The 26,113-nt window shown below is 42.8% G+C and overlaps 1 long non-coding RNA gene across 1 annotated transcript in view; it reads left to right on the top strand.

Annotated features, from left to right (window-relative positions):
* Window positions 1-17,856: 17,856 nt before the first annotated feature.
* Window positions 17,857-26,113, top strand: part of LOC113924841 — a 59,495-nt gene continuing 51,238 nt past the window's right edge. The window contains exon 1 of the long non-coding RNA XR_003520826.2: window positions 17,857-17,977. This is a non-coding gene — a long non-coding RNA (uncharacterized LOC113924841). The remainder of the gene's footprint in view (window positions 17,978-26,113) is intronic.

The following is a 26,113-nucleotide window of genomic DNA, read 5'->3' on the forward strand; positions in this document are numbered from 1 at the left end:
GGATGTGTTAAATCACACTGATTTCTATTCCAATGAAAATTACAGTTTGCTTTTAATGGGAGTGACTCAGTCAATCAAATTGGAAGCTTAGACATTCTGTCCCCAAATGAAACTTTAAAACATAATTCCTTCTCTCTTCCTTTATACAGAGCCAACCCTCACTCACCTAAAAAGCACTAAGTGGGAGGCACATATTTAAAGTACAAAATATATACCTTTTGAATGCATCCTTGTCTACAAACTATGGCCCTTGGATTTTTAAGATTTTTTTTTTTTATTTGAGAGAGAGAGAATGAGAGATAGAGAGCACGAGAGAGGGAAGAGGGTCAGAGGGAGAAGCAGACTCCCTGCCGAGCAGGGAGCCCGATGCGGGACTTGATGCGGGACTCCATCCAGGGACTCCAGGATCATGACCTGAGCCGAAGGCAGTTGCTTAACCAGCTGAGCCACCTAGGCGCCCCTGGCCGGCCCTTGGATTTTAACATGAAGTCTCAACTAAAAAGCCTTTTGAAAGAAATGAGAAAATCTATCTCAGATGTGCCAATAGAAAATCACAGAATTATAGATAAAGACAGCTAGTTGGTGGTTGGGAATGAAACAGTGTGATATTAGAGATTACATTTGATTAAGTCCATGCTATAAAAATATTTTTATGGCTACAGTGGGATCCCACGGTAGGTGCAATTTTGAGATAACATGGCTTTGCATCTGTACTTGAAAGATTTCTTTGATGCTTGCCTGCTCCATATGCAGAATTAAAGGGAGGATGGAACAGCGATTATGGCCTCTTTCCCTCAGAGTGGGCAAGGACAGGGTGGAGGAAAAGCGGTCTCTTTATGCTCCACTTCTATCTATATGGGTAGAGTAGACCCTGAAAAGATTGTGATAATATAGGCAAAGTTCAGTTGAATACCCCAGCATCTTGCTCAAACTTAAAAGGGAAACACAGCCAATGTGAGTGATTCTAAATGTTCCCCTTTAGAAGAGACGCAGGATTCCTATGTAAAATGTGTGGTGAACTCTCCTCTGCTGTTTCCTGAACAGAAGGGTCATCTACTAGCACAGCTGGTTCACAGTGTTTTGATGAATCTGTCATATTTTGAAAAGGGATGGCTTCTAGAACCTCACTGGACAGCTAAAAATATCGGCGTTTAATGCCATTTTCATCGTTTTTTTCCCCTAGCCTATTTGTTATGATAGGTTCTTCTCGTTAAATGTGGTTTTGCCAACATCGTACTTTTATGGGAATCGATGTCTCTCCTTGCTGAGGGGTTACTAGCCAAAGAGACTCAAGGTGAACATTTGTCTTTCTGGTTACTCGTTACCTGAGCATTCTTCCTCCTCTCAGGGAAGTCCCCCAAATGGCCACTGGGCTTTCTCAGCCGGGACCAACTTGGGTCCCACTTGGCTCCTTGGCATTGGTGACCACCCAGGTGTAGTTGGATCCACACCCAGCCCTGGAGTCAGCCACACCACGTCCTTCTAATAAGACTTCCTTTCTCCCAGTCACGGGAACCCCTCCCAGGCCTGCTGATAATGTTTATTTCTTACTAGTGTCCAAGTGGCGGGGGAAGAATGGGAAGACAGAAATTTTTGGACCCCTGTCTGCCTCTGGGAGGTCTGCCTTCTCACCACAGACACAACACAAGTCCACTTCCTATTACACCTGCTTCAGCATGATGGGGGGTATGTTAGTGAGGGGGTAGAGAGAGCAGAGTGGGGGTGTCTTCTTACTGAGGCATGTAGTCTCACTGGAAGAGGCCCCAGTTCTTTCTGTTGTGTCTTAAACTTGCAGCAGGAGCTCTGCTGTTACACTACCTGGGATTCAACTGGGGAGACCATGGGGCCAAGACAATGTGTGTATTGGGGGGGATAGTTAGACACACATCCTGCATATTACAATATTACATGGTTAATATTTATTGCGCATGAACTATGTGCCAAGGCCATATATATTAGTGCATTTAATCCTCATAGCAACTCTCTGAGGGAGGAACTGAGTAAACTATTATCGAACTCCCTGTTATGAATGAGGAAACCAAATTACAAAAAGTAAAGTAACTTGTGGTGCCTGGTTGGCTCAGTCGGTTAAGCGTGTGCCTTTGGTTCAGGTCATGATCCCAGGGTCCTGGGATCGAGCTCCTGGCTCAGCAGGGAGCTTGCTTCTCCCTCTCCCTCTGCCTCTCCCCCTGCTTGTGCTCGCTCTCTCTCTCTCAAGTAAATTAAAAAAAAAAAAAAAAATCTTAAAAAAAAAAAAGTAAAGTAACTTGACCAAAGTCATGCAACTAGGAAGTGGTAGAGTCAAAATTCAAAACCAAACTGCCTAAATCCAGCCTGTGCTCTTACTCATATTCCTTTTCTCTATAAATATTGTCTATTATTACTATTATTTTATATTTATATTATTTGTCTCAATATGATTATCTCAATAAACTTTTTTAGGTCATGAAATTATTCTCAGGTCGTCTTCGCTGTAAGAGGGAGTTTTAAGTGCTTTGAATGCAGATAGGCAAACGAGACTGTACAAAAACGGACATGTCGGCGAGGATGTGATGGGCTACTCTCTTCAAGGCTTTTGGCGGGGAACTGTTGAATACAGCTAAAAATCCTGTGTAGACTTTGGTTTTCAGTTCTTTCCTTCATTTTTTCATTTACATTTCCAGTAAGAAACTTGGGCTCCATGTTTTCATTTGTCTGCCTTTTCTACCATTTGAAAGTGATAAGATTTGTGTATCTTCAGTGGTTCTCAAATCTTAGTGTGTCAGAACCACCAGAACGCTTGTTAAAAGAGACTGGTGGACCCCTGCTCCAGAATTTCCGATTCGGTAGGTCTGACCGAGACCTGAGAATGTGCATTCCCAACGAATTTCCTGGTGATGTTGATGGTGTTGATCCAGGGGCCACCCTTCTGGGAAACACTGGTATAGATCAAAAACAGGTACTTCAGTGGGCAGCGATTTCTTTCAGACAAGCCATGGATTTACTTAAATAGATCTGTAAGATCTAGGTATCAGGGCTTCAGCTCTGGATTAATATTTTCCTTGACCCCAGACTCTAACTTGTAAAATGATCTGAACTCATCTCTCAGTTTTATATTGGGCCCCAGATTACCCTTGTGATCCTGTATTTACTGTTGGACGTGACTTAAACCAACACGTGACCGCACTAACTGTTGGCGGGTACCTCCCGGACGCCTAGCACTCTGCTGGATGCTGGGGGTGCATGTTGAAGAAAAGCAAACATTATTACACCCACAAGAAGCTTATAGCAGGTAAGATTCAAATATTAATCAACAAGTAAAATTCAGTTCTACTGTGATAAGTATTAAGAGGAAGAAGGCCATGTGTTCTGTGATCTTAAAGTCGAGGATTTCACTAAATCATGGTCGTCAGCATCCCCTGGGGGATAAAACTGAAGGATCAGAAAAACCCAGTAACCCCACTTAAAGATATTTCAAATGATGTCTATTTCAAACGGTAAGTAACATTAAATACAAAGTAATTTTAGCAAGAGGAGAAATGTTCCCAAAACCCAAGAGGGCCCCTATGGTTTTTTTTTTTTTTTTTAAGATTTTATTTATTTGAGAGAGAGAGAAAGCACAGAGGGAGAGTGAGAAGCAGACTCCCCGCTGAGCAGGGACCCCAGTGCTGGACTGGATCCGAGGACCCTGGGATCATGACCTGAGCCGAAGGCAGACATTTAACCAACTGAGCCACCCAAGTGCCCAGCCCCCGTGGATTGTTGAATGGACTAGAATGTGTGGTATTTTGGTAAACTACACATCCCCTGACACTTCTGTACCTCAGAGTGCCAAATCAAGTTTTAAAACATCACATGAATCTAGTAAGAATTGATCAGAGTTTATTTCTCACTTATCCGGGGGATCCACTTGTGCTATGGAGAATATCTAGAGTTGGGAAAATGCTCATACTCTCAGGTTTTTTAGAAGAGTTTATTAGTGCAAATTGTTCTTAGTACTTTCTTCCTGCTCTGAGGGAAAATGGAAAATAAAAAGCTAACAGACCTTTGACTCATGTGAGCAAAACTGGTGTGATCCTCTGGAGCAGTCCAATTCTGTTCGAGGTGCCAATGAAGACACTGAACATTTTCTCAAGAAAATAATCTTCCCAGGGTGCCTGGGTGGCTCAGTCATTAGCGTCTGCCTTTGGTTCAGGCCCTGATCCCAGGATCCTGGGATTGAGCCCCACATCGGGCTCCCTGCTTGGTAGGAAGCCTGCTTCTTCCTCTCCCACTCCCCCTGCTTGTGTTCCCTCTCTCGCTGTGTCTTTCTCTGTCAAAGAAGTAAATAAAATCCTAAGAAAAAAGAAAAGAAAAGAAAAAAGCAAAGAAAAGAAAAGAAAAGAAATCTTCCCTCCCCAAGGCTTATTCAAGAAAATGAAGCACATTTCCTAGGGTGTGGGAGCGAAATACAGCCCTTAATTTTTATTTCTTTTCTCTTCTCTTCCTAGAAACCGAGAAGAATCTGAAAAGTTGAGTCACAACACTTCCCATGGCAGTGGGTTGGAAGAGGAAGAGTCCCAGGGGCATGAGTAGTAGCAGAGGGAAGGCCTGTTTGCTCAGCAGATCATGCGACTTCTTTGGAGACCCAGCATTCCAAGATCATTCCCTAGGTCAAGTTCAGGAGGAAGTTAGTCATATGGCATTTAGGCATATGGAGGTTGTTTAGGAAAGAACTTTGGTAATGACATCACAGCGAAGTAGAGCCTGGCAGCCAACCTAAATGCCTCTAGCTGTCTCTGAAAGTTGACAGAATGTCTGCACTTGGCAATTTCTATAAAATAAATATAAAATATCTAAAAATACAAATATTTTTGAAGCATAATCTAATTTCTAAGAATTTATTTTACACATACATATGTGCCAAAGATGAACATACATCTATTTTATTGTGATATTATTTGTATCAAAGCACAAAGATTGAAAAACCCTAAATGTCCTTTCAACAGAAGACAGGTTATATAAATTGTGCTATATTCTTATAAATGGCATAAATCACAACTGTTGAAATATGAAATCTGTCTACCTGTAGGTATACTCTGAAATGAGTTTATATGAAATACTGATAAGTAAAAAAAGCAAGATTCAGGACAGTATATGTCAAATGTTCTAGTTTATATAAAAAGAGGGGTTATCTCTATTTATTTGTCTACATTCTAGTCTATTAATAGTGATATTTTCCAGTCGTTTCCTCTGGAAAAGGAGGACTCTAGCAGTGAGGGTCTAGAATGAGAAGAAGAATTTAAATGTCCCCAAATCCCATGTGTATTATATGAACATTTGTTTCTTACACAATTTTTTAAAAAAGCTTTTTGTTTGTGTTTGTTTGTTTCAGAAAGAAGGACCTGACTGTATGGATACCCAGTCTACTCCAGCATGGGTCAAGCTCTTTGAATTCTGCAAGGCAGAGGTTACATCAAATGTATTGATAACCCTATTGTATTAGTCTGCTCAGGCGGCCATACCAAATATCACAGACTTGGTGGCTTCAACAACAGAAATTTATTTTATCATGGTTCTGGAAGCCCAAAGTCCAAATCAGGGTAGCAGCAGGTTTGGTTTCTGGTGAGATCTCTCTCCTTGGTTTGTGGGCAGCTGTCTTCTCGCTATGTACTCACATGGTCTCTGTGCATGAGTAGAGAGAGCGGTATCTCTCATGTCTCTTCCTCTTCTTATGAGGACACCACTCCTACGGATCCGGGTCCTAACTTTTATGTCTTCCCTTAATTATCTCCTTAAAGGCCCTATCTCCAAATACAGTCACATTGGAGGTAAGGGCTTCAACATATGAATCTTGGAGGGACACAGTTCAGCCCGTTAACACCTGGTAAGTGTTTTAGAATATCTACATATTTTCAAATCAGCCTGGCCTTTCACACTTCCAAGGGCCCTCATTTGTGCTCCTTGTAGCACTAATAGAAGCAGGTGAGGAGGTAAGAACTAGAGCAAGAGATTGCTGGGGAAAAAGTAGGTCATTAACTCTGAAGCTGATATTGTTTGTGGCCTCCATGTTCTATTAGCACCACACCCCCTTCTCCTGTCATCTTGGGTCCAAAAATAATCAAATGGGACATATGATCAGAAACCACCTCTGATTTCACTGTTTCTAGAACCGTAAGATTATCTACAACAAAGCAATTGATAAAATAAAGCAGTGTCCTGAAAGAGTCCATTGTCTCAATTTTTTTTTGAGTGAAATGTCTTTTCTCCTCTTTGAATCTTAATGGGCTTAGGTGAATTGTTAAGCATACAATTTGAATGTAATGACTGAGGCCTTTGGCATTTTCCATGTGAATGTCCTTGGTTTTATCAGAGTGGTCAAGCCTGTGAACCATATTGCATTGGAAGTGATCTTGTTCCATATGATAATATACAAAGGCTCTGGGGGAGAAAATGTGATTGTCGAAGCTGACCATGTGTCTGCTGATAGAGCTTTCTGAAGCCTGGTAAGGACACTCAGCATGTATAAGACATCCACGGAGGTGAAAGCTGAGGAAATAGAGAGGTCACAGGGAGAGTCAGAGGCCCCATGGTAACTCAGATGAGCACTTGTTGGCCCTTAGAAGCCTTTAGTGGTTCGCCACAGCTTTCCAAAGGAAGTCTCAGCCTAGTCTGTCTGGGAAGGCACTCATCTCCCAGTCAGCCTCATTCCCCACATTCCCACCTCACACTTCATGCTGTGGCAATAAGGAGCTGGTTGCTGACATCTTACTTGCGTCATGCTGACTCCAGATTTTTTGCCTCTACTCAAGCTGTTTGTCCAGCCTGAAGTTCCCTTTCTTCATGACTTTGCTTTGATAATTCTACCTCATCTTATTTTTTTTTTTAAGATTTTATTTATTTATTTGACAGAGAGAGACACAGCGAGAGAGGGAACACAAGCAGGGGGAGTGGGAGAGGGAGAAGCGGGCTTCCCGCCGAGCAGGGAGCCCGATGCGGGGCTCGATCCCAGGGCCCTGGGACCATGACCTGAGCCGAAGGCAGACGCTTAACCACTGAGCCACCCAGGCGCCCCTCTACCTCATCTTTCAACATTCAGCAGAACAGTCATTACCTCCAGGAAACCTCTTTTAGATCCATGGGCTAAGAATCCCTCTTCTGTGTTTCCTCAGCTCTGACCCCCTACTATCACTCTTTCTCTCTGTCTTTTTCTCTCGATTTCTCCTCTGTCTCTCATAATTGACTTTTGTACCCTAACCAGTTGGCACAGTACTTGGCACACAGGTATTTTTAAAAAATGCATTTTGATGTTATATGCAAACAATGACTCATGGAACACTACATCAAAAACTAATGATGTATGGTGATTAACATAACATAATTAAAAAATGCCTTTTGAACTGTTCAGTTCAAATTTAATAATTCGCCTGCCATGTCTGATATCTGTTCACAGCGCCCAGAACTTTGGTAGTTGGAGAAGACTGGACTTGGGACTAGAGGTGGACTCTCTACATACGATATTATTACCCTCTCGGGGTTTAGGGACAAAGGTGCCTGCCTGCTTGCCTGTCTGTTTGCTTTCTGGAAGTACAACCGGAGGACCGCTGTACGTAGGAGCAAGAAGAATACAGCCTGGAAGCAAGAGCTCTTGGCCCCAGGAGCTGGGTTAATGCTCACTCCTTCATCCATTTATTGCAGCCTTACCTTCAGGCAGGCCTGGTACTACATGCAGGAAACAAGACACAGACCGGGCTCTCCTGGAATTCACAATCTCGTTTGGTTGATAGCTGTATCAACAAACACTGCCAATTCTTCTCTTCAGGCATTTAAGATTTACTGTTTTTATCTGAAGGCACATAATAAGCAGTGATTTGTCTTTCTGCTGAAGCCAAGTGTCAGAGAAAATGAACTCTTAGCTACCGACTGAGCATAACCAACAACCCAACATCTAAGCCTACGTTGCCTATAATCGTCAGTGTTCTTCTCTCAAAACTGAGATTGCAATATGTCCCCGAGGGTAGTAAATTTAAAATTTTATTATACTGAATTTTATGAAGAAAATACATTTTATCATAATTTCTGAGAATTTGGACACTTGCAGAAGAGATTTGGAACTTGTCCCTGTAATTACTGTGCATTGTGGTAAGTACATATTTAATATCTTTTTTTAAGATTTTATTTATTTATTTGACAGAGAAAGACACAGTGAGAGAAGGAACACAAGCAGAGGGAGTGGGAAAGGGAGACGCAGGCTTCCCATGGAGCAGGAAGCCCAATGCAGGGCTGGATCCCAGGACCCTGGGACCATGACCTGAGCCGGCAGACGCCTAACAACAGAGCCACGCAGGCGCCCCATATATATTTAATATCTTAAGCCTGTTTCTTTGGGAAGAGGTAGACAGGTAGTAGAGGTTTTATAAGGAAAGTAACAAATAAAGCAAAGATTCCATGTTCAGCATGAGAAGCATTTTCTCAGTTTTGTCCAAAAAGCTCAGACTCCTAACAAGACTTAGTAATGCAAATACTGGCTTCAGAAGAGGAGACTTTTTCTCCCCTGAGTGTGATAAGGGCTAGTTCTGAAATCTGGGGCGCACCTTCTTTCAAGAAATGCAGTCTTAACTCTAGAGAAGAAAAAATGTAACCCAAGCTGACTATTCCAGTGGGCTCTGGTCCCTGGAAAGCTCCATGATGCAGCTGGTGGGGGGAGCAAAAACAGGCCAGTTGGCAGCCAGGGCTAAAGGTGATGAAATCAAGGGAAAGAAACCTGGATCAAGCCTCCAGGTCCTTCCTCTGTTTGAAATGGTTTCCCTGCACAAGGGCAGATTTCAAAGGCATGCCCAACTTTAAGCAAAGCAGGTATATGAGAATATCGTATTTAAAGAAAGCATAGATAAGAGCACTGCTTTGCACCCTACAAAAAATGCTGTTTGACCTGTACCATGTGAGCATAATGAAAATACTTTGTTTTGAATGTTTCAACTAGGCAATTTTTGAGTTTATAGCAAATTGAATGTTGAGTTTGAATTGTGCGAATTTGGAAAATCTTATGTAAATTGTGGAGTTAGATTTCTTTCCCTGACAAATGTAATTTTGTGTATAGCAGGCATTTTTCATCATTTGCAACATTTTTAGTGTTTGAGAACTGGAATACTTGCATATTTTGTTAAAGAATAAGAAAAAGCAGTACCAACTTTGGTAAATTCTACTCTTTATAATTAAATCAGTCAGAATTGTTTTCCCTCTAGAACATCCTGTAAACTTGAATAGCACTGAGTTCAGTCTAATATGGTCTCCTGGCTTAGAAAAAATTTCATTGTGTTCAATGGAATCTAAAGGTTTGACTGATCTAATGAAATATAGTCCTGGTAATCAGATCCCATAAATAATTCAAATAGTAAATCTGCTTTTCTTTTTAAAAATTAATACTTCATAAAATGAGATTTTATTCCTAAAACTGAATAGAATCAATTTGGTGACTTTTAACAAAGCTTCAAGTGTACATGTTAACCAAACCCCATATTTACCCAGAAAATATGTCAACAACTTATGGAAGGAGATTTTTTGTGAATGAGATTATCTTTTTCAAACATTTTTGAGTTTGCGTGTGGATCAGCTATTTTGACGGATAAAGTCATTCTGTTAATCTAACACCAAATTGATTCAAATAAATAACTGGCTTGATTGAGTTGGCTTAAAATATTTGGCCAAACTGACTTCTTGTTTTGGTATTTGGTAGTGACGACTAAAGAAGTTCATTAACTAAACCAGCAATTTTTAAAGGCTCTATGAAATATCAGTCCCTTTCTAGGCTCCATGGAGCACTTCTCATCAACCAGGAAATCGGTCAACCTGACCAGCAGTTTTAGAACATTTCAGATGTTTATTCAGCTAGCAAACCATGACGAGTTTTCCTATTTTCTCGCACTGATACGAAGAAAACAAATAACTCTTTACTGAGATGTTCTCTTCCATCTCTAACACAATGTATTCTATTTCTGAAGAGATGTTAATTCATGTTAAAATGAATTAACAGGGTAAAAGGGTACATTCAGTATTCAAGTGGACAGATACACTGTAGAATGGTACACAGAATCCTGAGGATTAATTATAGTTAAGAATCCAAGAAGTATTTACTGAGCCTTAAGCATAATAGGTGTAAAAGGTAAGACATAATGTCTGTACCTTTAGTTTCAGTTCAATAGAGGGAATTAAAATAAGCATACCAATGGGATGGAGGCCACAGGCCAAAGCACAGCAAAAGGACATTTAGAAATTTAAGGTATGACTTCGGCCGTGTTAACTTAAGCTATGATTTTGTTCTCTTACATCTAAAATTGGCCAATAATACCAAATTTACATTGCTGCAAGATTTCAAAGAAAATGCATACATGAGAGAACTTTTGTAGTTGAGGCCTACACAACCTTCCTATCATATATGTGCCACATACACGTGTCAGTATCATACATATATGCATACTACATGTATGCATATCTATATGTCATATGATGTATAAAAAAGGGAAATAGAATACGATGGGATTTCAAAGGCACTGGTATCTGGAGAATTTATAAGACCTCCGTTCCACCCCCCCTCCTCCTCACTGAATGGATGGTCAAATTCTTTCACTGTTGTAACTGCGGTGGAATACAATTAGGAATGAAAGCGTGTTTCCAGGACCCTAATAGGAATTCTATCATTGTCAACCCAGTTTCCCTGTCCATGGAAGATTCTTCTTGCTAGACCAAAAGCAAAATCCATCCACATAGTAAATTATTGAGGAAGTAGGGAAGATGAAAGAGGAAAATGACAAACGTCCACTTGGAAGGTGGACATTTTCTTCTGAAAAGGGGCTTAAGCACATGTCTGTGCTGCAGCAGACATGGGGGAGAAAAAAGTGAATAAGAGAAGTTGGGAGTTTCAGGAAGTGGTGCTGTGGATAATGTGTTTGGATTTCTTTTACGGTCCTACAAGATATTTCAGCAACGGATGCAATTTATTTTTCATTACCTTTGCTTTTTAGACTGTGTTTCATAAACGTAATACCAATATTGAGCCACATGGGTTTGAATATGTTCAATATTAAAAGTATTTCATAGGTTTTTACCACGTGCTGGGCCAGTATAACATCTGTGTATGCAAAAATCAGCAAGAAAGCCTCCACTTTCAAGAGGTCAAAGGGTGTATAATACAGATGGGTGTATGTGCAATGAGTGAAACCAAGCGTTTGGGTGCTAACGTGTAGCAGATAAAAGGTTTTACATTAGATGTATGTTCTTAAAATATGGCACAAGGGGTGTTCAAGAGTACTGGGGATGGTGCACACCAGGAAGATCATTACAACTCCAGAGATGTTTCCCAGCCAACCTAGGGAGGTGGCAATGGAAGATGAGAGACAAGAGTGGTGAAGAATGAAACCATGTGCTATTTTTCTCCTGGAGACTCTGAGCTGCTAAAAATTTTCTGCGGATCTATTTAAGGTTCGATTCACAATGTAGATAAGCCAAGAAGGCCAGAGTGATTTCCTCATGATTTTAAAGATGACTCCAGCACACAGAGAAAATCAGAGGACAGAGTCAGGTGGTAGTCTTCCTCAATATATGGAGTACAAGATTTCTTAAGGAGGAAAAACTAGAAGTGTGCTATTACATTGCTAAATGCTTATTAGGTCGTTACTAACTTCCTTCATCACTGAAACCTGAATGCTCGTGCTTGCTGTAGATGCTGTCATTTCACAATGAAATGTGCAATGTGTCTAACATAGCTGTGAGCATGTGAGTAATCTAAGCCTTCTGTTTGACACGAGGCAGATGATGCATCATGACTAACGAGGCATACATTCCATCCTGGTAGTTCTAATACAGCGAAGCAAGGAGGAAGGGGGGATGAAGCCAAATACACGATACATTTTTTTTTTTTTAATTGCGCCTTCTATTTCAGGTACTTTCTGGCGTCCCTGTGAGCACGAGAAAGGAAGTATTAGGTGGAACTTGAATCAGGCTTCTCCTTTCAAAGTTGGTCATTAGCTTCAGTAAGAGTGTTTCTGTGCCGTGGTCCATCCCTCAGTGAGCAGGAGGGAGACGGGGGAGAAGAGCACAAAGCACATTTCCGGAGCGCCATTTTGTGCCAGGCGCGGGGGGGGGGGGGGGGGGGGGGGGGGGGGGGGCGGGGGGGCGGGGCGCGCGCTTCCCCGGTGACGTCACTGACTGGGATGGCGGGACAGGCAGTGTGAGGAATGGCCTCCAGGAGCCGGCTCCCTGGCTGCGGTCCTGGCTCAGCCACCTACTCCTGTGACTTTGGGCAAGTTATCTACTGTTCTGGCAACTGATACTCCTTTATGCTATAGTAGGCAGGTGGCAAGGGTTTTGTTTGTTTGTTTGTTTATTGAACCTCTCTTGAGCCCTATACAGCGTGCTTCGAGCTGTGCTTGGCACCTAGGGCAAGTTTCGTTAAGTGTCAGCTGTTAGGGTAATTAGGTGAAATGGCAGCGATCCTGTTTGTGAAGTACATTTGCTGCTGGGCCTTGAGTAACCAAGAGAGGGAACGGTATCTTGTTTTTAGGACACCGATCTGAGGCCAGTCACTGTGCAGCACAGGCAGGTATTTGTATGTGGATATTTAGGGCCACGCAAGCACTCTTTGGTCCTTCTCCCCTCCATCAGGGCATGTGTTCCTCTTTCATTTCCCCTTTGGGCTCAGGTGGGGAGGGGTGGGGAGGGGTGGAAGGGGAGGGGAGGGAGGCCACGGCCGCGTGATGTTTCTGAAGAACAAATCGAGGCTGCAGTAATGGGTGTTACAGAGTTTCTCCTCTTCCAGAGCCAGCCCAGCTCGTCTGCCACTTTGAGGATCCGAAGAGTGAGGTCTTTGGCTTGGCAGCCCCCCAAAGCCAATGAGCTGCTAAAGACCCGTCACTGGGGCTGCGCCTCCCCTTGTCTGTTTTGATGTGGCTGCCTGTTTCTTTCCTCAGCCCACCCCTTCTCCAGGGCTGACCTCCAGCCTGTTGTGCTATAGGCTTGGCCTGGCCACAAGGAACATTCTCCAAATGGAGCATGAATGATCTTGAGAACAAAACGGCAACATCATTTGAATGGTTTCCACGCATCTCCTCTGGGGATGTTTGAGCATGTCCTAAGTGACCTGGATGGTTAAAAATATAGCGTTCCGTGTGCCCTAGCCAACTAGAGTTAGGTGTTCATTGAGATTGCCATGGGAATCTGGTTTGAATTGTGAAGGGGCCTGTTGAAGGCCAACTAGTATACAGAAGGTGTATTCCCAGGTGTAGAGCGTGACTGGTATCAGTTCCTTTCTAAAAACATTTTCTGTTTCCAGTGTGAAAATAGATAAACAAAAATTTTAAATGAGCTGATAAGGATCATCAGAGTGCATGCAAAAGTTAAAGAATAATCACCCAATAAGTTAAACCATAAATAATATTTAAGATTAATAGTATTTTCTGACTTCAAAATTAGCTTAATATCCGATAAATGTAAAAGTAGTAAAATAAAATCATGTAAAATAAGGTGAGATTATTCTCTAAAAATCAGAAAACAAATAGGAAGGATTAAACTAAATGGCTTCTGAACACTGCTGGCAATGGCTAGTTTGTTTCCGGTAGGCTGGTACTCTGGAGGGGTTAGAACTTGAGGCCGGGTCGGGAACTGGCCCTTCCCTCTGTCTCAGTGTTCCTGTTCTGCTTTTCCTACTCACCCTCCTACAGCAGGCAGGAGGCATTTGGGGAGCATTACCTTGACATGGACGCAGGGTGGGACAGGAGAGGGATCCTCTGTTCTATATGAACAGCTGCTGCAGAGGAAGCCCCTGGTGCCCCTTCTCCTTGCACCAGGCTAGTGGAGATGACAGAGAGAGAAAGAGAGGGAAAGGCAGAGAAAGAGAGAGACTGAGGGGGGGAGGGAGGAAGAGGGAGAGAGAGCGAGGTAATAGGCATGATATTTTCCCTGGGCTAAGGCTGTGGCATGTGCTTGCAGCTCAGGTGGATGCTCTGTCCTCCCCCACCCCCCCCACCCCCCCCGCCGCCACTTCTCTGTGCGCTCCAGGGACCTCAACCAGCAAGGTTGGTAGGTCTTAGGAAAAACTTACTTCAGTTGCTTCCTCTGGCATTTGCAGAAGCTCCATTAACAGCTCTCGTACCTTTGGCATTGAGGCAACTGCCAATCATACTTGGAAAAGACAAAATTATCAGTGTGTCAAGGTGAAAAAAGAAATGGACTTGTATTTACAGCACTCCCCCCCCCCACCCTACCCCATCCTACAGAGGATCGTTTGCTTGTTCCTTTGCTCCCAGGCTTTTGCAATACTGAGTGGTGATGTCAAACTGAAGGAGCCCAGGTAGAGGAAAGACCCCTCTAGGGGCGCCTGGGTGGCTCAGTGGGTTATACATCTGCCTTCGGCTTGGGTCATGGTCCCGGGGTCCCGAGATCGAGTTCCGCATTGGGCTTGCCCCGGGAGCCTGCTTCTCCCTCTCCATCCCTGCTCCCCCTGCTCATGAGCTCTCTCTCTCTGTCAAGTAAATAAATAAAATCTTAAAAAAGAAAAAAAGACTCCTCTCTGTAGGAGAAGGCACAGGAAGGAAAATTCAGGAAGAAGGAAGGGGTAGGGGGAAATAAAGAAACAAGTCAAATATGAGAGTTTTAGACCGCCGTGCGTGGTGATGTCCTATCCCTCCCCTGATGGCTGTGTCCCAGTGACTCTTGGTCAACACATCCTGTATCATTTTCCTTTACATTTTTTTTAAATGTTTTTTTTTAAGATTTTATTTATTTATTTGAGAGAGAGAGAATGAGAGATAGAGAGCACGAGAGGGAAGAGGGTCAGAGGGAGAAGCAGACTCCCCACTGAGCAGGGAGCCCGATGTGGGACTCGATCTCGGGACTCCGGTATCATGACCTGAGCCGAAGGCAGTCGCTTAACCGACTGAGCCACCCAGGTGCCCTCCTTTACATTTTGAAAAAAAAAAAAAGTTAAATCTGTTATTTTAAACATTTAAAAATAACTGTTCAACGTGTTTACTATGCACCAAGTATAAAGTGGTTTAAAGATAATTTCATCATAATAACCCTATGAGGTGCGCACAGTTACTTTTCCTACTTTATTATTGAGGGAACAAGGACACAAAGAAGATAAATAGCTCAAGGTCATGTGGGCAGAAAGTGATAAATCTGAGCCTCAAATTCACAGTCTGGCCCCTAAGTTTGTGCTCTTAGCCATTGAATTCCGCTTCTCTTCCTTTTTTACACTGGATTTTTATTAAACATATAAAAATGAATATAGGCTCCACACTAAAGAAATTGAATTATAAATAAGCCAAACCATCCCTGAACCACTCCCTGTCTTCAAATTTTTTATTCTTTTCCTCCTTAGAGGTAATCAGATTCTTCTAGATCTTTTATCTCCTATATATTTGTATGTATGCATGTGTACGTGTGTATATATATACACATATACCCACATACATACACATATGTACACATGCAGTTGTAGAAAATACATAATATTGTTTGTGTATTTTTTTAATTTTGTTTTATTCAGCACTGTATCTTGGAATTCCTAGGTCTACATATATTACTGTTGCATTAAATAAAATTGTTGGGGGATGTCTGGGTGGATCATTTGGTGAAGCATCCCACTCTCTTTTTTTTAAGATTATTTATTTATTTGACAGAGAGAGAGAGACAGGAGAGAAGGAACACAAGCAGGGGGAGCGGGAGAGGGAGAAGCAGGCTTCCCGCTGAGCGGGGAGCCCGATGTGGGGCTCGATCCCAGGACCCTGGGATCATGACCTGAGCCGAAGGCGGACGCTTAACAACTGAACCACCCAGGAGCCCCAAGCATCCTACTCTTGATCTCAGCTCAGATCTTGATATCAGGGTTGTGAGTTCAAGCCCTTCGTTGGGCTCCATGCTGGCCGAGGAGCCTACTTAAAAATACTAAAAAAAAAGAAAAGAAGAAGAAAAGCAATTGCTTCACTAACAAAAACAATAACTTTCTTCAGTCACCCCTGTTCCAGGCCTGACCTTCAGACTATTATGATATAGATTTGGCCTGACTACATAGAAAAATCTTCCTGGACAGCCCAGGAAGGTAAGTCATCAAGGCTAGAGGCTACCTAAAAGAGATATTAAAAATGCACCAAAACACTATCACAATGCACCTGGAAGTGAAGCTCTGAGCCAAGGGAGCTTCCTTTAAGGTAGACACAGGAAGTAGAACTTCTCACAAGCCCAGACCTATGCAAAGATGGGGATATACCTCTCAAGGCAAGAAGGGAGGATGTGGGCACTGATAGCATTTGTTTATTTGATGGGACTGAAAAGACTCTGGCCTGTGTGCAACAGTTTATCTGAGCACTTCTGTCTTTCTTCTAGAAAGTTATTAATGCTATTTCCACTCTTCTAGCTTTTTTTGCCTAGGAAAAACTGTGTATGATCCAACATAGCTCCGTCGTCATACTGACATCATTACCCTAGTTATCAATCACGGAAGAGCTAATGTATGTTATAAAAACGTATGCTGTAGCTGAACAGATTATTGCTCACTTGCTTTCAAAAGCGTTGATGCCAGTGATACACCCCCAAGCAGTTCACCTTGTGCAATTTAGATTTATGTTACTTTTGGACACATCACCCACTGTGACAGGCTCAAGTGGACCTGATATAAGCAGGTAACTATAGCAACAGGATGATTTATTCTTCATGTTCTCTCAAAATGATGAAACTTAATTCCTTTGGGGCATGAGATTGATTTAGAGGTTTTCTCTTAAATTTCTCACCTTTTTTTTTGGTTAAAATTTTCTCTTATTCCTAGGGCACCTGGCTGGCTCAGTTGGTAGAGCATGAGACTCTTGATCTTGGGGTTGTGGGTTCGAGCTCCATGTTGGGTGTAGAGATTACTTAAAAATAAAATCTTAAAAAAAAATTTCTCTTACTCCCTTCCAAACTGAAGATCAGTTTCTTTGACAGAAAAGATGAAACAAAGTAAGAATTGAATATTCCTGCCTTCTCTTGTGACATTGAGTTTATTTTGCTAGTGACGATCTTGATTTATAATAAGATAGTATATACTGCAAAAAATAGAAAAACATTCAAAATGTCTAATTTCTTTTTTCAAGAAAAGATAGAAAGAGCAATGCAAGGAGGAAATAATTATCAGCATATTGCTAGGGATGGAGAATATTAATGTATTACAGAGTATGGCAAAGACCATTAGTTATTCCTCAGTGCTATGGGTTGAAGTGTGTCTACCCCCAAATTCATATGTGGGAGTCTTGATCTCCAGGGCCTCAGAATGTGACCTTATATGGAGATAAGGTCTTTACAGAGATAATCAAGTTAAAATGAGGTCATTAGAGTGGGTCCTAATGTAATAGGACTGATGTGCTTAGGAAAAGGGGGAAATTTGGGCATGGAGACAAGCATAGAGGGAAGATGATATGAAGACACAGAGGGAGGAGACAGCCATCTATAAGTCAAGGAGAGAGACCTGGAACAGAGCCTCCCCTCACAGCCCTAGGAAGGAGCCAAACTGGCTGTCACCGTGATTTTGGACTTCCAGCCTCCAGAGCTGTGAGACAGTAAGTTTTTGTTTTTTAAGTCATGTGGTTTGTGGTACTTTGTTATGGCAGCCCTAGCAAGTGAATGCCCTCAGTCATCAGTTCCAGTGGTGACCTCCAATGAACCATGCCTCCCAGTATCTGTGCCCTTATCATTCTACTCCCCTGGAATCTGTGCTGGGCCTGTGGCTTGTTGTAACCCACGGAAGGCAACTGAAGTGATGCTGGCCCAGCTCTGGGCCAGAGCCCTGGAGAGGCCTAGCACTTAAAATGTTGCACTTTGGGGAGGCCTGAGTGGCCATTTAAGGAGCTGGTTACTCTGCTGGAGAGACCACATGGAAAGGCCTTGTAGAAAGGGAGAGATCTTGAATCTACACGGAGAGGGAAAGTTCCAGCTGTCCATGCTTGTCAGCTGAAGCCAGCCTTCCTGCTACCCCTGCCAGAGTGCCACAGAGGTGAGTAAGCCATCTTGGACATTATAGTTGTGGCCGCTGTCTGACTGCTATTACACGGGAGATCAGCAGAAGAACCACCCGTGCGATTTAGGGTTGTGAGTGATTTAAAAAAAAAAAAAAAGTTATGTCTTAAGCCACTGAGTATTGGAGTAGTTTTGTTACATAGCAATAGGTAATTGAAATAATCCCTTATTTTACAGCAACAGAACCTCCAATAGACCAAGTATTGGCCAATGGGATGTGGGGAGAAATAGCATGTCCTACTTCTAGAACGTGTCCTTAAACCCCTTTCCTCTAACCTGCTCTCTGGAATGTGGACATGCTGTCCATCTCAGAAAATGAGTGAGTGATATCCTAGAGATCGCTGAGCACCAAGATAGCCTGGGCTCCTGTCAGGCCAGCTCTAAACTGTTACATGAGAGAGAAATAAACTCTTTGTTGACTGTTATTCGGGCTTCACTTACAGCAACTAAACCCATATCCTAATTAATACGTAAGGAATAATTTATTGATGAAAACATTTTACAGTCTTGTCCTGAGAAAGTTTCTCAGCTTTTCCAGTCTTTTCCTCAGGAGGCTGTTTCTCCACACTGCAGTGAATTAGGACATTGAATGAAAGAAGGAAATAAAATACAGGATAATAACGTGGGATCATACATGCATCTGTATGGTGACTTTCTTTAGATGTGATCCTTATAATATTAATTCAATGTACTTAGTTCATAGTTCCGTGAAAGGTGAAATGAAATGGGGTCACTTACATCAAGGGGTTTTAAAATGGAGCCAGGAGGCCACTAGGAGATGGGTCATATGCATGTTCTCACTGGTAGAACCATGAACTTTTGAACTGGGCCAAAACACAAATATTCCAAGGACTCAACCTGAACACCAGCAACTTGCTACAGTAAGAGATTTTGCTTAGGGGTGCCTGGGTGGCTCAGTTGGTTAAGCGACTGCCTTCAGCTCAGGTCATGATCCTGGAGTCCCAGGATCGAGTCCCGCATCGGGCTCCCTACTCAGCAGGGAATCTGCTTCTCCCTCTGACCCTCCCCCCTCTCATGTGCTCTCTCTCTCAAATAAATAAATAAAATCTTTAAAAAAAAAGAGAGAGATTTTGCTTAGTGATTTAGCCTTGGCAACCAATTATATTTAGCCAACATTAGCTTTCTGCCACCAATACCAATCAAAAATTCTTCATAAACAATGTATACAAGCATTTCCTTTCTCTTTAAAAACCCCTGACTTTTGTACCTATTGGGACACTATCTAGGTTGCTACCCAAATTTATGTACCCTGAATTGCAATTCTTTGAGCTCAAATAAATGTTCTTGCTTAATTTTTGTTCCCTGACAATTTTAGGTTGACAGTTCCTAGGACACCTCAGAAAGAGTTTGGAAGATGGTAGAACAGGTCCATCTTCTATCTAGAGGTTTGCAATGCACATGAATCTTTTAAAATTCTGCAGTACCTAGATGTGTTCCACTCAACGAGAATCCCATGGAACTCCCTTAGGGAAACAGTGATCCAGAAGGGACTAGATTGGTTTGTGTTGACACTGTGTATATTTTCGTGAGGATAAAAACTGGAATCTGAGTCTCACACACACACACACACACACACACACACACACACACACACACAAATCCATGCAGGACTGAGTTGTGTTATTCGGAAGGTTTACTGGAAAACCTGCTGCTTTTCCTTTCAATAGCTCTTTGATTTTTATCTTCAGACTGGGGTTACTTTAAGAACCCAACAGGCAACTTGAAAGTCTTTCTTCCCAGCCTCTGGTCTCTTCCATAGGTCAGATGCCTCTTCCTCCACCACAATAGCCCCAGGGAGATCTTTTCCCTTTTCTTCCCTAGTGTGTTTCTCCTTCCTTGCTTTCTTTACCCAGAGTTTGTTTTGAATGGAGTTCTTGCTCATGTCTTTCTTACCAAATCTTGGCCTCAGGCTAACTCCAGTCCTGGCTTCCGGTGCCTTAGCCTGGGCAGTACCACCGTTCTTCAGCTTATGAAAGGAATTTGATACTCAGCAAGTCTTTTTAGCTGTGAGAAGGAAGGAGCCACCAAAGGAATTAAAACTGTCTATGAGAAACACTGCCGAACCTCCAGAGTCGTCCACTAGGTCTTTGGATCACTGTTTGGGTTAACTCAGGGACACTGGGGCTGCCCTGTCTGAACTAAGCTCAGTTCACGAAGAGACTCGAACAAACACTGGCATGGTATCTAGCAGCTCAAGGCCGCATCCCTAGGATGGCTGTAGCTCCCCTTAGGATGCCTGCCTGCTTGAGAAAGCTCAGTGCTGCCCGGCGAATTCACCATTTGCTCCAGCCCAAACTGGTAAAAGGCAGACAGGCCACTGATTTCTCTCATACAGCAGTGACTTTAGAAAACTTTAATTATAAATCCTTTCTCTGACCCTTTGAGCCATAAATCTTCTACCACCTAGAACTGTCTTTCAAGGACCCAAGAGCTATCTGAAATGCAAACTTTGAAGGGGATAATGTCACTCTCTGTTGTGGTCTGGTGCTCACCCTCCTCAAACTTAATATCATCGCCTTTTGTCATAGACATAGGAGAAGTGTGTTTCTTCTCTGGATAAGCACCATTCAGCAAACCTGGAGGTTCTAATCACATGCACCAACTTCCTTTACAATGCTCAGTACCTTTCCTTTAGCACCTCCCAGCCTTTAAAAGGTCTCCTGCCTTTCATTTATCAGCCACGTTGAGTTCAGTTCATGCCAGGCTTTTTTTCTATTGCAATAGTTATTGTTGGATTAGATCTACCCTTACTGCTTTAACTAGAGTCTAGCTTTGTTTACCCTCGACAGTCAGAGCGTTGTTTGCCTTCTCCTGACCTCTGCATGCTCTTGACTTGTTCTCATTCCTCCCTCATTTTCATTTCTTTTTTACGAATACTGAAAGTGCAATGGTTGGACCCTCCTGACAAAAGACCAAACCTTGTTCACAATGAAGCACAGTAGAGGATGTGTGTAGCCCTGTGGCTAGGTGATAGTCATTAGCATATTATCTGATTTCTTTATGAAAGATGGACTCAACTGTTGGGTAAGACTTAATAAAAACTCATTTTCTCTGGGCTCTTTTCTTTCTCCTTTCCTCAACCTTTTCTGTTCTTCCTGCTTATCCTTTCTGCATCAGGGCATACCCAGAATATTACATTGGGTTGTTTTTTTTTTTTTTTTAAAGATTTTATTTATTTATTTGTCAGGGAGAGAGAAAGAGAGCTCAAGCAGGGGGAAGGGGGAGTGGCAGGCAGAGGGAGAATCAGGCTCCCCGCTGAGCAAGGAGCCCGATATGGGGCTTGATCCCAGGACCCTGGGATCATGACCTGAGCTGAAGACAGACACTTAACCGACTGTGCCACCCAGGCATCCTTACATTGGCGGTTTTCAATTATATTTGATGTACGAACTAAAATGCCAACCTTTTGAGCTCTAACTGTCACCTTTCCATGGCAGCTCAGGAGAACCAAAGGAAAGGTCAGGGTAGGAACTTCCAGGGACACTGCTCCACTTGTGATTCTGGGTGGAAGCTCATATTGGTTGAGGCCAGAGGTGACTGGGTTCCTTGCTGAGTGCTTCATGAGAACCAGTGTGGGAGTGGGATGACTTGACTGCATGTCTTGCCAGCCCTGGTGTGGCCCTTTGTGGAAGCGACAGCCGGTGTGACCACTAAGAAGCTGGAGGACTTAGGTGAATATCCAGCCACCCATCTGTAATTCAAATTCATGACTGTGGATCTTCTGGACTTCCCTGTCCATGCTAACGTGCCTTATGTGGCTGTGGTTGTTAAGGACAAGCTACCAGAAAGGCATTTTTGGCAGCCGGACCAGTGAAACCGGGACTGAGGAGTAAAACACCAATGACAAAACCCAAACTTCCAGGTGGACATTCTTCATCCCCAAACCATAAGAACCTCCAGGAATTTATGTAAGACATTAAAAAAAAAAAGCGTAAACACCCAGTAAATATTAACTATGCTGCAGGCACTGTGCTAAACACTTTATAAACATTATCTCATTTAATCCTCTCGAGCTCCTCGGTGGGTCGGTTCCATTACTACCTCTATGAAGAAAATGTAACTGAGAGGAGATAAGTGATTCGCTAAAGGTCAAACTCCTAATAAGTGGCTGAGCAAGGACTGGAACTCATGATCTGTCTCTACCTCTGATTTCACATCCTTACCACGTGATCTCTTGGTCACACCACTGGGCTTCTGGCTCTTGCTGCAAAAGCCAAGCACATTCTGCTTTGACACCGAACACATGCTGCTCCCTTGACCCGCCTGGACTCCCCTGCCCTCAGGTAACACACGGGCTTCTCACTCCTTCCACCCAGGTCTCTGTTGAATAGTACCTCTTTAAGTCTCCTTTAACTCTCCTATCTACAATGTTATCTCCCCCCTTGTCAATCTTATCTCCAAATCCTGCCTTATTTTTCCCTCTAGCAATTATTTTTTTCAGCCTGGACCACTGACCTGAAGTATAGGCTGTGATGACCAATTGCCAACTTGACATCTCCACTTGGCTGTCTATCAGTCTCCTCAAACTCACTGGAGCCATATCCAAAAGTGAGCTCCCTCCCACCTTCCCCCCAATCTGCTATCCTCCTCATTTCAATGAATGGCAACTCTATTCTTCTAATCCCCAAGGGCAAAACCTTTTAGTCACTTTTCAGGTCTTTCCTTTCCTCACGCCTCCTACCCAATCTGTCAGCAAATCCTGTTCTCTACCTTCAAGGTAAATCCTGGCTCCAACCACCTCTCATCACCTCTAGGCAGCCTCCTGGCCTAATCCCCATTGCTTCCCACCCAGATTAGTGTAATAATCTCTTTACTGAGCTCGGTGCTTCTGGATTTTTCTTCTCTGGATAAGCACCATTCAACAAACCCGGAGGTTCTAGTCACATGGACCAATTCCCTTTACAACGCTCTAGGTCCTTTCAGTTTGTTTTCCACACAGCAGCCAAAACAATCCTCTTAAAAAATTAGTCAGACTATATCTCTTGCTTTTCTCTCTTAAAAGAGATTTCACAGTTTTATGCTTATCTTCTATGCTAATGGTTATCAAACCTAGTATTTCAAGTTCCACACATGAGTTTTCAAACAGCTGCTGTGAGGAGGCCTGGTCCTTGAGAACGAAGTAAAAAACTCATGCCAGGTGTCAGCACAGAAGGGCACTGCCAGTAAAGGTTGGTTCCTTGTCTCTTCTCAGGACAAAGGAAAGGTACACATCAGTTCAGCTTTCAGCTGGGGTACAGATGGAGGAGGCAGGGAGCGAGGAGTGGGGTGGTTCTGTGACCAGCTGAACAGCGCCATTTTGTTTTATGGCCGCTCTGTAGGCTTCCCCTCGTTTGCATCAACCTTCAAGACACGGAACTAAAAATCTGTCTCCTGCCACCTCACTCCCCGTCAAGTGCTTCTACTTCCTGTTCACTGTAAGAACAGGTGCTCTTCCTCTCTGGAAAGGATTCTCAGCTGAGGGAGCCACACATGCATTTTTTGGACATGTCCTTTTTGAATGTTTCAGTGGAAGGAGACTTCCAGGCACTCCCCTGGCTAGCTCTGTGATGCATGTCACATCCCTTTTTTTCTTTTGGCAAAAATGGGTTTCTCATCTGGTAGAATGGGTACATTATTTGCTCTGTCTAGTAGTGTGTGTTTCAAATGAGATAATAGGATGCAATAGTAGTTTGAAGATATTAGATGTGTATAGTTTTCATTTCTAATACACTGAAAGTATTATATAATAAAATAGAAAAGAAGTTGCTGGAAACTGGGGGTGGGGGAAACAGGGAGAAGGTTGTAAAGGGGGACAAACTTTCAGCTATCCAATGAATAAGGTCTAATGTAAAGCATGGTATCTATAGTTGGATAATACTGTTATTGTATAATTGAAGTTTGCTGAGAGAGTAGAACTTAAAAGTTTTCACCAAGAAAAGAAAAAGGTAAGCATGTGAGGAGATGCACGTGTTAACATGTTAAGTAACTGCATGGGATGAATCCTTTCACGATGTATACATGTATCAAATCACCACTTTACACTTTAAATATCTTATAATTTTATGTCATTATGCTTCAGTAAAGCTGGAATTTTAAAAATAAAATAAGAAAATACAGCCCTTACAATCTTTTTTTTAAAGATTTTATTTATTTATTTGAGAGAGAGCAAGGGTGTGTGAGCACCAGCAGAGGGAGAGGGAGAAGCAGACTCCCTGCTGAGCAGGGAGTCTTAAGTGGGCTTCAATCCCAGGACCCTGGCATCATGGCCTGAGCCGAAGGCAGACACCACCCAGGCACCCTAGCACTTAAAATCTATTAAATCCTTCTACAGTAGTTATCCAGGCCGATCTCAAGAAACAGAAGTGCTCGCCTCCCGGAGTAACAAGTTGCATTGTTCCTCTCCACCTTGACCCCTCCCAAGAGCATTTAATGAAATTTGAGACTTTTCCCCAAGATTTCTAGGACCTTTATAGAGAAAAAGAGTAGATGTTTTTCCAACCTGAGACCTGTTCTGAACTTTTTTTTTTGATAGCTCAATAATGCTTCCATTAACTTTTTAAAGTTTTGTGCTTGTGCGGCGCCTGGATGGCTCAGTCATTAAGCATCTGCCTTCAGCTGGGGTCATGATCCCAGGGTCCTGGGATTGAGCCCCCAGGCTCCTTGCTTGGTGAGCCTGCTTCTCCCTCTCCCTCTGCTGCTCCCCCTGCTTGTACTCTCTCTCTCTCTCTGTCAAATAAATAAATAAATAAAATCTTTAAATAAATAAATAAAGTTTTGTGCTGTTATTGGTAAGATGTAATAAAATATAATACAACCTTTTGAAAATATTTAACTTAACGAAAATACCATGTATTAGTTTTCTTTGGCTGCTCTAACAAACTGCCATAAATTTGGTGGTTTAGAACATCACACATTTATTCTCTTGCAGTTCCGGAGCCCGGAAGTTCAAAATCAGTTTCTCTGGGCTAAAGTGATGATGTTGTAGGCCTGTGCTGTCTCCGGAGCTTCTAGGGGAGAAACTGTTTCCTGGCCTTTTCCAGCATCTGGTGGCTGCTGGCATCTCTTGGCTCATGGCCCCTTCCTCTCTCTGCAAAGCCATCCGTTTAGCATCTTCCAGTCTCCCTCTGTTTCTCTCATCCTCACACCTCTTCCTTTCTCTTCTGTGACCAAGCTCCTCTGCTGCCTCTTAGAAGGACACTTGTGATTGCATTTAGGGCCACCTGGATAATCCACGATACTCTCCCCATCACAAGATCCTTAATTTAATCCCATCTACAAAGACCCCTTTTCCTTGTAAGAGACTATTCGAAGACTCCAGGGATTATGACCCGGGTATCCTTGGGGTCATCATTCAGCCCACCACTGGAAAGACACTATTATTTTTAAAAATAAAAGTTCAAAAGATATTTTGCTAAATAATAATAGTAATAGTAACAATAATAGTACAGTGTATTCTATGTGCCGGACACTGTTTTAAGCATATTGGTGTGTGTGTGTGTGTGTGTGTGTGTGTGTGTGCACGCGTGCACACGTGTGTAATCATTTGTTTCTCATTTTGAGGATTTTTGGCTCAGGTCTGTTTAGGAAATGCAAGAGACCCTTTGACCCACCTACATCACCCACTTCGATTTTGTACTGGTAAAATAATTTAGTTATTTCAGTAATAGGAATGAAAAGTTATTATTAAAGAAATTTGCAGGGAAAAGAGAGGTAGAAGGATTGTCAACTCATTTGTGTTTCCAATAGGAGTACAATCATTTAAACTTGAAATGCACTGTATATCTATCTTAAAGTATGATTACTGGAAAGTTATAAGCCCCCAAAATATTGTCAATGCAACAGCTTAACAATACATGAGTTAAGGGGCTCTGGGTGGCTCAGTCAGTTAAGCGGCTGCCTTTGGCTCAGGTCATGATCCCAGGCTCCTGGGATGGAGTCCTGCGTCGGGCTCCCTGCTCGGCGGGAAGCCTGCTTCTCCCTCTCCCTGTGCCTACCGTTCTGCCTACTTGTGCTCTCTATCTCTCTGTCAAAAAAAAAAAAAAAATCTTTGGTGCGCCTAGGTGGCTCAGTCGTTGGGCGTCTGCCTTTGGCTCAGGTCATGGTCCCAGGGTCC

Source organism: Zalophus californianus, chromosome 2, assembly GCF_009762305.2.
Source record: "Zalophus californianus isolate mZalCal1 chromosome 2, mZalCal1.pri.v2, whole genome shotgun sequence".
NCBI classification, from domain to species: Eukaryota; Metazoa; Chordata; class Mammalia; order Carnivora; family Otariidae; genus Zalophus; species Zalophus californianus.